At 39.2% G+C, this 14,724-nt stretch overlaps 1 pseudogene; it reads right to left on the reverse strand.

Annotated features, from left to right (window-relative positions):
- Positions 1–9,437: 9,437 nt before the first annotated feature.
- Positions 9,438–10,068, reverse strand: LOC132413602 (transmembrane emp24 domain-containing protein 2 pseudogene; annotated as a pseudogene).
- Positions 10,069–14,724: the final 4,656 nt, after the last annotated feature.

Below are 14,724 nucleotides of genomic sequence, written 5' to 3' on the forward strand. Positions count from 1 at the left end.
CTCATCCTTTTGCTGCTCTCGTGCTGGAATCAGCCATTTCTCTAAGAAGCCTAGATCCTTTTAATGGAAGATGGTATTTAGAAACCAAGATTTGGTTTCCAAGTGTGCTCATTGCTGTTGGGGTGTTGTTGCTCACAGCACTCTCAGCTCTTTCAAGCTTTTTATATTTTGAGAAATTATCCATTTGTCAACATGTGGCAAATGCTTTTTCTTAGTTTGAGGTTTTTCTTTTGACTTTATCTATGGTTATTTTGCCTATGCAAAAATAATTGCTCGTATTGTAGCTTTATCAATTTTTTGTCTTGGCTTCTGGGATTCATGTCTAACTCAGGTATTTCACACTTCAGCATTACAAACATTTCTCCCCATGTTTTTTTCTAGCACTATAGAAAAAGTTTTTTTTTAAATCCTGAAGTGCACCTACCCAAATGTTGGTAAAATATCTGTGTTTCATTGGGAGAGCAAGCTCAGTGCCACAGACTGACACACCATTTTAGGAAAACCAAGACCAAATCCAACTTTTTAGATATGTAGGTATTTTGTGATCTCTTTATACAAACTATTGGTTTTCTGCCCTGGTTCACCATTATCATTACCTTTGAAGCTTTTATAAAATAGACTGCTACCTAGTAATCTACCATACAAAACAATTGAATCAGACCTCTGGGGATTACTGGATAAAGATTTTTTAAAAAATCTCTACAGGCGATCTAATGTGCTGCCAAGACTGAGAACCACTGATCTATTCCTACATCTTCACAGCTGCCTAAAATTCTACTACTAGCAACTGCTTCCTTTGGATAAGCAATTCCTCTTTGAATATCTTCTTTTAAACCATAAGTGTTTTTCAAAATTTAACACTCAAGTTTCTAATAACTTAGCACTGAGTTTAGCAGACTCATATCAAGACATAAGAATTAAAATTATATGTGTAAAGAAACTACATGTGCAGCAGACCCACTCTTGTGGGCTGGTTGTGCACAGAAGGCAGCAGTTACCTGGATAAAGGGGATACGGTGTGAAAACAGGAAGAAAACTTGCCATCACAATGATCTCAAGAGGAAACTTAAAGATAGTTCTGGACTTCTGGAAAACAAGAGCAACTTGGGAGGAATGTAATACTAAAAACATGGTTCATTATCCGTGTGATTATGGGTAAGTGACTTAACTTCTCAGAACCTCAGTTTCCTTATTGGCAAAAATGAGACTAATATTATTTGTGGGATTATTGTGAGAATTGTATCAGATTATAAAACTAAAGTTCTTTCCATATACCTGACGCACAGTAAATACTCAGTAAATTGTTGCCACAAGTTAGAAAGAGCTACTCTTACTCCTTCCAACTAGCACGACTTCTAACAGATGACTATTTCTGCATGAGCTAAGTTGTAAACTGTAAATTGGCTTAGATTGACTTCTTGAGGGGCCTTTATATAATATTCAGTGATATCATTATTTAACACTAATCTTATCATAAGAGTTTTGAGCTGAGACAAGTTTTTTAGAAATGAGCATGCACTTCTTGGGCTCCCCTCGTGGTGCAGTGGTTAAGAATCCTCCTGTCAATGCAGACAACACAGGCTTGAGCCCTGGTCTGGGAAGATCCCACATGCAGCGGAGAAACTAAGCCTGTGTGCCACAACTACTGAGCTGGTGTGCTACAACTACTGAAACCCATGCATCTAGAGCCTGTGCTCTGCAACAAGAGAAGCCACTGCAACGAGAAGCCTGTGCACTGCAACGAAGAGTAGCCCCTGCTCACCACAACTAGAGAAAGCCCATACGCAGCAATGAAGACCCAAATAAATAAATAAAATAAATAAATTTATTAAACAAAAAAAGAAATAAGCATGCATTTCTTGATTTCTAAGAAAAAGCCAGTAAAAGAAAAACTATACTGAAAGAAATTAGTTTTTAAATAGTTAAATTACTCAGTCTCACTGTTGGAATTGTATTGAGGTAATGAATGAATCCAAAGTGGTAAATATGCTATAATTGTTTATTGCACTAAAACTCCAACGTTGTAACTTTTGCAGTATCTTGTGTAAGTATCATATATTCTGAAAAATAAGTGATATTACAACATGAGTTGGTCATGGATAATACTGAATATAGGAATTTATTATGGAATTTAAATTAGTATGTATATACATATTTCTTATTTTACCTGATATATGTTAAGAGTCAACTGGCCTTGTGACAGTTTGAAATAATAGACAAAGCATTTCAGAAGTAAGCTCAGAATTATGTAGCCTGAGACATGCACAATTTCCTGTAGTGTCAAGTAAAGTGAATATGAAGTACATCCTTAATAAGCAGAAACAGAAACTGATAGCCCTAATAAAGGAGGAATTCCCTTAAGCTTTTATATACATATATATGAAAAATCTATTAACGCAGTTCTTTTATTTAAAGGAAATTGATGGTTTAAGTGAACTGTAGCCATCAATTCTCTTTATAAAGCGCTTCAACAGGGAAAGTTTTGCACCTGTTAATCAGTTCCAAGACACGGTCAGTTGAGGGAATTGTATTGATGCCTAAACCAGGCCACAGGTTGGATGGGTGGAAAGACTATCAGATCTGTTTGCTTTCAGCTAGTGAATTTTTATTAAACATTCAATATGAGCTAGCTCTGTGTTAGGGACTGGGGTAACTCAGGGTCTGTATAATCGAATATGGGATACATGAAATATTACGGAGAAAAAAATTTTTTTTTTTACTAAACAAAAGGGAGATATGTGTATAGATTGAAGTAGTCAGAGAAGGCTTAGTGAGATAGCACTTGACTTGGGTCTTAGAAGTGTTTGGACGGATTGAAGGTGGAGGAGAGGGAAGGAGGCATTCTAGGAAGAACAATGTAAGGATAGAATCAAAGAGGTGGAAATAAGCATGGATGTGTGGGGGCTACATTCATCCATTGTTGCTTATGTAACAAATCACCTCCCAACTTTAGGCCATTTGCTGTTGCCTATTGTTCTACTGATCTGGGTCAGGCCTAGTGGATCTCACTTAGGCTTGTAGTCAGCTAAGAGGTCAGCTAGGGCCTGGCTAGTCTGGAAAAACTCACTTACATGTTAGGCTTGCTGGCTGTTGTCTGAAGGGCTATGGCTGGTCTCCACATGGTGGTCTCTCATACTCCAGCTGGCTAGTCCATGCTCCTCCCCACCTGGTAGGGGTACAGGGGAGAAGAAAAGAGCAGAAGTATGCCAAGGCCCAGACTCACAACTGGCACACTATCATTTTTGCCACGTTCTGTTGGTCAATGCAAATCACAAAGCCAGACTAAAGTGGTGGGGAATTACACTCCTCTTAATAGGAAGAGCTGCAAAATCACTGGGCAAAGGGTGTGGACCACAAGGAGTGGCCATTTTTTTTTTTTTTTTTGCGGTACGTGGGCCTCTCACTGTTGTGACCTCTCCCGTGTGGAGCACAGGCTCCGGACGCGCAGGCTCAGCAGCCATGGCTTATGGGCCTAGCCGCTCCGCAGCGTGTGGGATCTTCCCAGACCAGGGCACGAACCCGTGTCCCCTGCATCGACAGGCGGACTCTCAACCACTGCACCACCAGGGAAGCCCCCTGGAGTGGCCATTTTTGTAAACAGTTTTCCACATGGGTCAACCTCACTGAGGTACAGATGTTGTGAAAAGATAAGGAAACAGGGAAAATATATTTTTAGGAAGACTAGCTTGGCAAGAGCTCACACTCAAATTTGAGAAGTCACGGAAGAGACTGAAGGAGATAAGGAGCTGCATCAATAATCCTAGTAAGAGGTATAAGGGGTTTGTCTTTGTTTGGACTGCTATAACAAAGAACCACAGACTGGGTGGCTAATAAACAACAGAAATTTATATCTCACAGTTCTAGAGGCACCTGCTTGGTCACGTCCTGGTGAAGGCCCTCTTCCTGGTCATGGCCAGTGCCTTCTCGTTGTGTCCTGATGTGGTGGAAGGGGGCTAAGGACTCTGTGGTGTTCCTTTTATAAGAGCTTTAATCCCATTTATGAGGGCTCCAGCTAATGACTTAAGCACCTCCCAAAGGGACTACCTCCTAGTACTATCACCTTTGGAGGTTAGAATTTCAAAATATGAGCTTGGGGGGATAAAAACAAATCAGACGGGACTTCTCTGGTGGCGCAGGGGGTATGAATCTGCCTGCCAATGCAGGGGACACGGGTTCGAGCTCTGGTATGGGGTGATCCCACATGCCGCGGAGCAGCTAAGCCCGTGTGCCACAACTACTGAGCCTGCATGCTGCAACTACTGAAGCCTGTGTGCCTAGAGCCTGTGCTCCACAACAAGAGAAGCCACCAAAATGAGAAGTCCATGCACCACAACAAAGAGTAGTTCCCACTCGCTGCAACTAGAGAGAGCCCACATGCAGCAACGAAGACCCAACGCAGCCAAAAATAAATAAATGAATAAATTAAAAAACAAAACAAAACAAATTAGACCAATACAGGTCAGGCCAAAGATAGAGGCAGTATTTTCAGGATTTTTATTTGTTTCTTAAAAGTAACCATGAAATAAATGGTTCTATCCCTTTGAAAATATTTTGGGGCATTTTTGAATTGGTCTTGACTCATAGTCGTGTGTTTCTGAACTGTGTCTTTTGCTGTCCATATCTTTGGGCTATGGCCCATCCTTAGACTCTGGAGGGTCGTAAGTACATAGTATTGTGCTGACTCCCCCAAACAGGACAATATCCAGTAAATCTGCTGGTGTGAGCCCTTCAGGTGTACATTCATCAGCACTCAGCTGTTCAACAACTGAAAGATTTGTGTGTGTGTGTGTGTGTGTGTGTGTGTTTGCACTCTCTTTAGCTGAGTTTCCCGGGAGACTTGAAACAAATTCCAATCTTGGTTTCTGAGCTCCTGTCTGCAACCTCAAGTATGCTTACTTTAAAACTGGGCCTTTGAAGTACCTTGCTTCATTCCTTTGTTTCTGGGACCATCTCACCATAATGTCATCAACTATGACCTGCCAAACATCATCATGTATTAACCTTAACTCTGCTTAGAGCAATAAATGATGGTGCTCTTGCTTCTAGCAACTCTAAATGTTGCATCAGGTTAAAAAGGAGAAGTGTTTTTATAAATATCCTAAGACTTATATGATAGCTAACTTCTATAAAAATTATACAAAATAGGGACTTCCCTGGAGGTCCAGTAGTTGAGACTCCACACTTCCACTGCAAGGGACATGAGTTCAACCCCTGGTTGGGGAACTAAGATCCCCACATGCCACAAGGCACTGCCAAAAAAAAAAAAAAGAAAAAAAAGAATTATACAAAATAAAACAAATACCATAATGAGTATGTTGAGGTAACACTGGTTTATAACATTATATGTTTCATGTGTACCACACTATACTTTGACTTCTGTATACACTACCGCATGTTCACCACCAAAAGTTTAGCTTTCATCCATCACCATACAGTTGACCTCCTTTACTCATTTTGCCCTCCCTCCACACCCTTCTCCCTCTGGTAACTACTACTCTGTTCCATACTGATTTTCAAAAGTACATTATTTCTTTAGAAAGTCTGAGGAAAAAAAATAATAATTGAGTTAGGTCTTGGAGAAACCTTAAGAGGTCAGTCTCAGAATGATTGTCTTAGGAGAGAAAAGTCATTTAATGCCAAGTAAAGATTTCAGATACTCATACTTCCCAAATTGATTAAAAAATTTATTGCTTTAATAACTGAAAGTTCAGTTGTTATTACCTACCCTGATATGCTTTTCAAATGGCCACATTGTTTTGTTCTAATGATTTTGCTTTTCTAAAGACTTGTAAATCTTCTATGAAAAGATTTAATTGCTTCCTATGAAGGAAGGAGGAGAGGATGAAAATGCATGGTGTGAGGCTCTAGAAAAACAAAGCATTTATCTCTATTTCTGTCTGTTGGGATGCTTTAAGGTTAATAATTGGGAATTGCTCATTTTAAAGCCACATTGCATTAAAAAAAAGACACATGCTTCCTGCTGATAGAGTTTTCAGACTGCCTAGAATTTATTGTAATTTTATGAGAGAAAAATCTTAATAGCTCAGCAATCAAATACATTATAAAATAATTTTAGAAAACCTAAGTATTTATAATTGTTCCTTGTAAATTTCACTTTTTTCCCTCTTGTACAGTTATGTTATCAGGATTTGGAATTTTAATTTGCAGCTTTCATTCATTTTACAACAGTATAATGAATGTTTTATCTTCCCTGGGACTATTATATCCAGAGATAATAAGAACAGTCATCTGTTATATGGTCTGCATTTCTTGAGTTGTCTTCTGTGATTTTGTTGTCAGCCTAGCAAAATTAATTAGATTAATTCCCTAAATTCTAGAGAATATTATTAGATACCAATTAAGCATTCAGAAATGTATATTTTATATACTAGTTTATAGACTAATTTTAAAAGAAAGTAAACCCGCCTAGATTCATACATTTTGATGTTTAGTCTTCATAATACACCCTAATATCTATTAATGTGTCATTAGTTTTGTAGGAATCTGGTAAAAAGTCATTTATATGTATTTTGAATAAGATGCTAGCTGACCTTAAGCATTTTTTCCCTGTTTGTTTCTTTATGTACATTTTTCAAATAGGGCTAGACACTGCTATATCCTCAAAAACAAAACAAAACTCTGAAAAAGAAAATCACGTACACAAATCAGATTGGCTGCTAGTCCTAAATGTCTGACTGGATGCCCATTTATTTTATACTTTTATTATTGTTTTTATTTATTTTTTGAAATAATTTTCAAAAAGCCAATATGCACACAGTTTAACCATCAAGTATAATGATATACAATAGTTCTTTGGCTCACTTCTTCTCAGCTTTACTTACTCACCAGAGATACTGGCTTCAAACACAGCTCTTTTAAAAATTTTGGTAGACAATACTTCCCAGTCTCTCTTGCAGTTGGTTGCAGTCAAGTTTTGAGTTCAGGTGAATGGAAACTGAGCAAAAGTGATGTAAGCCAATTTTTAGGCCCATCAAAAATATCCTGTGGGGCTTCCCTGGCGGCGCAGTGGTTGGGAGTCCGCCTGCCGATGCAGGCGACGCGGGTGCGTGCCCCGGTCTGGGAGGATCCTGCATGGCGCGGAGCGGCTGGGCCCGTGAGCCATGGCCGCTGGGCCTGCGCGTCCGGAGCCTGTGCTCCGCAGCGGGAGAGGCCACAACAGTGAGAGGCCCGCGTACCGCAAAAAAAAAAAAAAAAAAAAAAAAAAAAAAAATATCCTGTGTACTATTCTCAACTTTTAGCTGAACGGAGATGACCCTGGCACCTAGAGGATGGGGAGTCCTTGAGACACTGTTGGTATTCTATGTGTTGGTTACCATACTGTTTTTCATGTACATTTTTGGTGGTGAAATACACCAGAAAGACTAAGTCGCTCCCCAGTGCATGACTTTTTGTCTCCGCTATTATGTAAGAAAATGCAAAAGTGGTTTCTAAAAATGTAACATCAAATTTAATAAAATTTTGTACCAGATTGAGAGTTGCATGTCTTTAAGTGTAGCTGAAAAATAGTACAGGTTTGCTCCATGGAAATGCTTTGTTTTGAAAAGTCCTGCTAATCATGATGGCTTCACTAATATCCCAAGGAATAATATACAGTCATAGTGGGGTTAATTGTTAATACTTGTACACGTAAACACATAGTGCAAATAGTCTTATTCATAATTTAGATTTATTTTTAACAAACTTGGAGTCAGATCTTGGAATCATTATTTTGATGTTACTGTGTAGCTACCAAGACCTCATTCCAGGAATAGTAGAAACATTATCACTGCCACTTGATTGTTCACCTGTATTTATATTCCTACTGTAATTCTTGATCAGTTGTTTGTGTGTAGGAATCCTTTTAAGCCACTTGTCCATTTTATGAAGCTCAGTTAACATTAGGTAACATAATCCAGAAATCCACTGAGTAATACAATTGCAGTATGTGACTATAAGTTGAAATTTGACATAGGAGAAAAGGTGCCATTGTCAACTCCTCCAAGTTACAGAATGTCCACCACCCCACAGGATTTCTTACATATTACACAAGCCATTGTCCAGCAGACAGAGTGAGTGAAGGTACCAGATTTGATCTGTATATTACTGTACAACATTTAATTTCCTACTTTTGTTCTTATTGTTTTTTGTTTTTAAAAATAATTGTTTATTTACTGAACCTTGGGCAGATTAGATACACAACCAATTTTAAATTTATATCTTTTAACTCAGTTTTGCAGTGTTTTCACACACACACGCACACAAATTGGCATGCAACAGTTGTCCTAAGGTAAAACACAGTCACCTTAAACTGTTGCAAGTATTTTCACCCAAGGTTGAAAAATTGCTTATCCTGAACATAAAAACTTTTAATAAATTTAAATTAGTTATATAAAACTCGTTACTTGTAGTTTTCCCCTTGCAAAGATCCAAAAAAAAAAAATGTACAAACCCATCATCAGAGACCAAGAGAAAGTCATTTTATTTTATACAAAATTCACATGTGCCATAAAAGAAAGACCCAGGAAAAACAAAAACAGAAACCCTAATACTGACAGTAATGTTCAGTACTCTAACTTAAACAGTGGCCAAATGCCACTGATCAAAAATAAAACAGTGGCTGTATATCACTGCAAAGAAATCCAAGAGGCTTTTAACCCTTTGGCATCAGAAATCCAGAGTTTTCCAATTACTTGAACGCATACCTCCTATGTGCCAAGAGTAGAGAAAGTGGATGTGCCAGCATAGAAAGGAAAAGAACTATCGTTCACTGCAACACCCAGAGAATTGGCTTTAACAGACACTTCTTACAAGGTTAGGCAGAAACCAAAACAAGGGTCATTAGCTGCTTGTGTCAACAATTTTAAGTGGAGGTGATTGAGTTCTAGGGTTCAAAGTAAAACTATAAGGGGAAAAAGGTTGTTGACTTAAGTCTTATCTTTAAAGCAAAAACAAGATAGACAAGGTATAAAAGTACCAACCTGGTAGCATATTCTAGTCACAGAGCTCTGCCATTAGGCTGGATAGAAAATGTCAAGATTCAGATTGTTGTTTCTCATAAGGACTCAACAAAATGAATCTTTAATGACTTGAACTGCAGGATAAGGGATCCCAAGAATGCAGTCATTTTAGTAAAGTACTATCCTGAACAAACTGCATTTTATGATGAAAACAAAAGGAAAGAAGATATAATAAGGACTATACACCTATATTCCACTTACAGTGCTTGAGTTCTGGAAGGACCTGTATAATGAAGGCAGAATTCAAATATGAAATCATGCCAATCACATGTCAAACTTCACTATAACTTTCATAAAAAAGTGTTTTCCCCCAATATCTCTTAATCACAAAGAAACAGAAGCTGTGAATGTACAGTTCAGAAAATAAAAACGTAGAAACTAATGACATTATTATGACCAAGATGTTTGGTAAACAGTGAATTATGAGTTTGGGCTCATCAGGAAAAGGGTTTTTAAACAACCCTCTGGACTGCAAAAAAATCTCTTCAGGTAGTAGATCTGTCCCAATGTCATGGCAACTAGAACAAGAGCTTCAAAGAAGGACCAAAGGACCACTCTGCTGTTTGTGTTGTCATTGATTGCTCTGTGTATTCTCTCCCAAACTCCCCTGTTCATGCTTTACAGCTGTTATTGCCACTGCGAGCTCATTAATCATTTCTTCTAGCTTCTTCTGGTGAGCTTCTGTTTCCATGTCTTGTCCTTAGGGGGCCTCCCCATTATCAATGGTGTACATCACTATCTTTGGAGTCACGGTGGACACCCTATTGCTAAAACAAAACTTATATGTTCCATCCATGTGAGCAGCAAATGTGTATTTCCCACTGGACTCCCTGTCTCCCTTATAAATTCCTTTATTTTCAGGCCCTGTAGCCTCCACATTGATGTCCAGGAAGCCGCCCTCAGCTACCTCGAAGATGAGACCCATCTTGGTGCCCGAGGTGACCCGTTTGAAGAAGCATTCCTCTGCGTGCGCATCGATGCTGACAAAGTAGCCCGAGACCGTGGCCAGGAGGGCGGCCAGGAGCACGAGAAGCTCAGCGAGCGTCACCATGGTGCTGCTGGGGCCAAAGCCAGCATCGCAACTGTGCCCTCCGGAGCTGCACCACCACAGCCTTCTCCTAATTTCCTACTTTTTTGATTAAGACTATAGATATGTCTTGACATTTCCTTCCCTCACTCCAGTGGAACATTTCCATGTCCACTCTGGAGACTAGTGCGCTCTAAACCCTTGCTGCTCATACTGTGGTTTATGGACTAGCAGAATCAGCATCATCCCAGGAGCCTGTTAGAAATGCAGCATCTCAGGCCCATCCTCAAATCTACTGCATCAGAGTCTGCGTTTCAGCAAGATCCCCTAGAGAATCATACGTCGTTAACTTTTTTTTTTAACATCTTTATTGGGGTATAATTGCTTTACAATGGTGTGTTAGTTTATGCTTTATAACAAAGTGAATCAGTTATACGTATACATATATTCCCATATCTCTTCCCTCTTGCGTCTCCCTCCCCATCCCACCCCTCCAGGCGGTCACAAAGCACCGAACTGATATCCCTGTGCTATGTGGCTACTTCCCACTAGCTATCTACCTTACATTTGGTACTGTATATACGTCCATGCGTTAACGTTTGAATGAACCTCTCCCTCGTGCGAAAGAGCCTAGAGGCTGGCATTCTGCATGAAGAGTGGGGCTGGAAGATCCACCTTTCTTTGTGCAGTTTAATGCCCTTGCTTTCGGTTCTGTGCCTCACTCTCATCAGGATCTCTGTCTAGTGTCCCCCAAGTCCCCAATGTGGTCGATTTCTTCAGAAACGAAATTTCTTGTGGCATCATAGTTTTTCAAGCCTCGGTGTCTCACACAGATTCCTTCTCCTTTCCTCTGCCTGAAATTTCTTTCCCAATCCTTCTCTCCTTCACATGAGTCCTTTCAAGACCCAGTTCAGGTGGTATGATCTCAGGAACAGTTTCTCTGGCCTGCCCCCCTCTCCATCCCTCTACCATCACAGACCCACAGACCAACAGAAATGCCTCTTTGGGGGCACCCACCTCACCCAGTGCTTACTCCATCTTTTCACAGGTCCTGGTCATTGCTACCTTATCCCTCTCTTCGACTGAACTGTAAGCACTTAAAGGCCTTTGCTCCCTCAATACTTAGCACAAAGCCTGGCACAGGCACACAGGGAGGTTCCTAGTAAATAGCTGTCGAATAAATGTGTCTGAACTGACCTGAACCTTTAGCAGTTCTCTCACTTGTAGTGAAAGCGCAGGCACCTTGTAAACGTGTCTTCGGTTTTGCCCCGATGATGTGGAGAGTCTTTCCAGGCTTCTTCTGCTCTGGATGGAATTTCTGCTCCCCCTGGTTTCTTACCTGCTGTCTCACATCTGGACTTGGCCTCTCATTTTGGGCTCTGGAGCTGAAACCAGTTAGACTGCCTGCCTGACTTTCTATCTATTAATCTTGACCCTGAGTGCCGATTCTTGACCTCAGTTCAGCACTAGACAGAGAGCACCGTGAGCTCCTTGGTCCTCAGTCCCTCTAGTCAAACTGGGCTAATGAAAGAGAAGAGTGCAGTCAGGAGTGGATGGATTATGTTTAGGGAAAGCTATACTGTGGAAATAGGTCTTTGTTTTATTTTTATATTGTTTTGATGTATAGAGTTTGTTTTATCTTTGCTTTTGCCAGATTAGCACAGTATTTATATAACCTTGTGTTTCTTTAGAATGACATTTTGTGGGGGCTTCCCTGGTGGCGCAGTGGTTGAGAGTCCGCCTGCCGATGCAGGGAACACGGGTTCGTGCCCCGGTCCGGGAAGATCCCACATGCCGTGGAGAAGCTAGGCCCGTGAGCCATGGCCGCTGAGCCTGCACGTCCGGAGCCTGTGCTCCGCAAGGGGAGAGACCACAACAGTGAGAGGCCCGCGTACCGCAAAAAAATAAATAAATAAAAATAAAATAGAATGACATTTTGTGGAGAATGGGAAATTGTCATTTCATTCTTTCTTAGTCTAACCCTAGGCCACATGCCTGTGATAGAATTTTTTTCTGCAGGCTTTTTGCAGGATTATATGAAATGAACATGAGATTTTTGCGTTATTCCAAATAGTATTTCACAAGCTGACCCTATATTTGCTATCCTCAACCTGAGATAAATATGCAAGAATTTACCATTCTGAATATAGTCTATTAATTTTCAACTTAGTGACCTATTTCTACTTCAATCATAAATGCCAAAATGTATTAGCTTAAATTAGCTTTGTGTCTTATGTTTACACTTCTGTGTATTTATAATCGTTCAACTAAAATGATAACTGAGAGACAGTCCCTCAGAATTGAGAAGTTATATGAGAAACTACCCAGCTATACCTTCTTTTGTTAAATTAAACTTTTTATTTTGAAATAATTGTAAATTCACATGCAGTTTATTCACATGCAGAATAAATGTAAATTCACATTGTAAGAAAAAATGCAGAGAAATCCTGTGTACCCTTTATCCAGTTTCTCCCCGTTGTAACATCTTATAAAACTATAATGCAATGTCACAATCAAAATACTAAGATGCCGAACACTTCTACTGCCACAAGTATTCTACATGTTACTTTTGTATAGGTTCACCGCTCGTCCCCTCCGCTATCACCCTCTCCTTAACGGCTGCCAACCACTAATCTGTTCTCCACTAGAGAACATATGGTAGTTGCATGTTTATTTTACTTTATTAAGAAACTGCTAAGCTGTTTTCCACAGTGACTGTACCATTTTACATTCCCACCAGTAATATTATGAGTGACTCAGTTTCTCCATATCTTCACCAGCATTTGGTGTTATCACTATTCTTTATTTTAGGGATTCTGATAGGTATATAGTGATATCTAACTGTGATTTAGTTTGCATTTATCTAATGGCAGATGAGGTTGAACAGCTCTTCATGTGTTTATTTGCCACATTATATCCTGTTTGGTGAAATGTCTCTCCATGTCTTTTTTTTTTTTCGGTACGCGGGCCCCTCACTGTTGTGGCCTCTCCCGTTGCGGAGCACAGGCTCCAGGCGCGCAGGCTCAGCGGTCATGGCTCACGGGCCCAGCCGCTCCGCGGCATGTGGGATCTTCCCAGACCGGGGCACGAACCCATGTTCCCTGCATCGGCAGGCGGACTCTCGACCACTGCGCCACCAGGGAAGCCCGCTCCATGTCTTTTGTCAATTTTCTAATAGGAATTTTGCTCTCTGGTTTTGAGAGTGCTTTATATATTTTAGATACTAACCCTCTGTTGAATATGTGATTTGAAAATATTTTCTGCCAGGCTGTAATTTGTCCTTTGATCTTCTTAACAGGGTCTTTCACAAAGCAAACATTTAAAAACCTTGATGAAGACTAATTTATCAATTTTTCCTTTTATGGATCATGATTTTGGCATCAACTCAAAGAAGTCTATGCTTAGTCTTAGTTATCCAAGATTTTTCAGTTTTTTCCTTAAATTTTTTACAGCTTTAAATTTGTCTGTTATACCTTTTGAGTTAATTTTTTTGAACAAGGTGTGACACTTAGGCCAAGGGTCTTTTTTTTTCTACAGATGATGTCCACTTTCCTTAGCACTATTTGTTGAATGGACTTTCTGTCTCCCATTGTGTTACTTTTGCACCTTTGTCAAAAATCTATAGGACATATTTTTGTGGATCTATTTCTGGGCTCTCTATTCTGTTTGCCTACCCCTCCATCAATACCACAAAGTCTTGATTGATGTAACTATGTAATACATCTTGAAACCGAGTAGACTGATTCCACCAATTTTATTCTTCTTTTTTCAAAAATGTTTTAGCTATTCTAGTTCCTCTGCCTTTCCACATAAAATTTAGGATATATATATATGTGTGTGTGTGTATATGCATATATACACACATATATATATATATCTCCTCACAAAAAAATCTTGTTATAATTTTTATAGGAGTTGTGTCAAACCTGTATATCACTTTAGGGAAAATTGATATCTTTACTATGTTGACTCTTCTAATCCATGAACACTGTATTTCTTGTTCTTTTTTTTTAAGATTTTTTTTTGATGTGGACCATTTTTAAAGTCTTTATTGAATTTGTTACAATATTGCTTCTGTTTTATGTTTTGGCTTTTTGGCCATGAGGCATGTGGGATCTTAGCTCCCCACCAGGTATTGAACCCGCACCCTCTGCATTGGAAGGTGAAGTCTTAGCCACTGGACCATGAGGGAAATCCCTCTTTTTTTTTATGCAATTACTTTATAGGAATCAAACTACTGTTCATGGATGTTAATAAGATAGTTTCTATTATGTACCTGGTGTTTTCTTTTTCATTTTTTTTGATTTTGAACTCTGTATTTCTATCGACTTATTTAAATCTTTAATGTCTTATATCAGCATTGTGTAGTTTTAGCATACAAATCCTATGCATGTCTTGTTAGATTTACACATAAGGATTTTTTAAAGCTATTGTACAAGTGTTGTGTTTTTCAGTATTCATATGTTCATTGCTAGTATATAAAAAAAAATCAAGTTTCGTATGTAGATCTTGTATCTTGCCACATTGCTGCATTCACCTATCAGTTCTATGAGATTTTTTTGGTAGAATTTGAAATTTTCTACAATGTCAATCATGTCTTCTGTCATAGGGACAGTTCTATTTCTTCTTTTCTGATCTGTATGTCTTTTATTTCCTTTTCTTGCCTTATTTAACTGGCTA

This window comes from Delphinus delphis, chromosome 18 (assembly GCF_949987515.2).
Source record: "Delphinus delphis chromosome 18, mDelDel1.2, whole genome shotgun sequence".
Classification (NCBI taxonomy): Eukaryota; Metazoa; Chordata; class Mammalia; order Artiodactyla; family Delphinidae; genus Delphinus; species Delphinus delphis.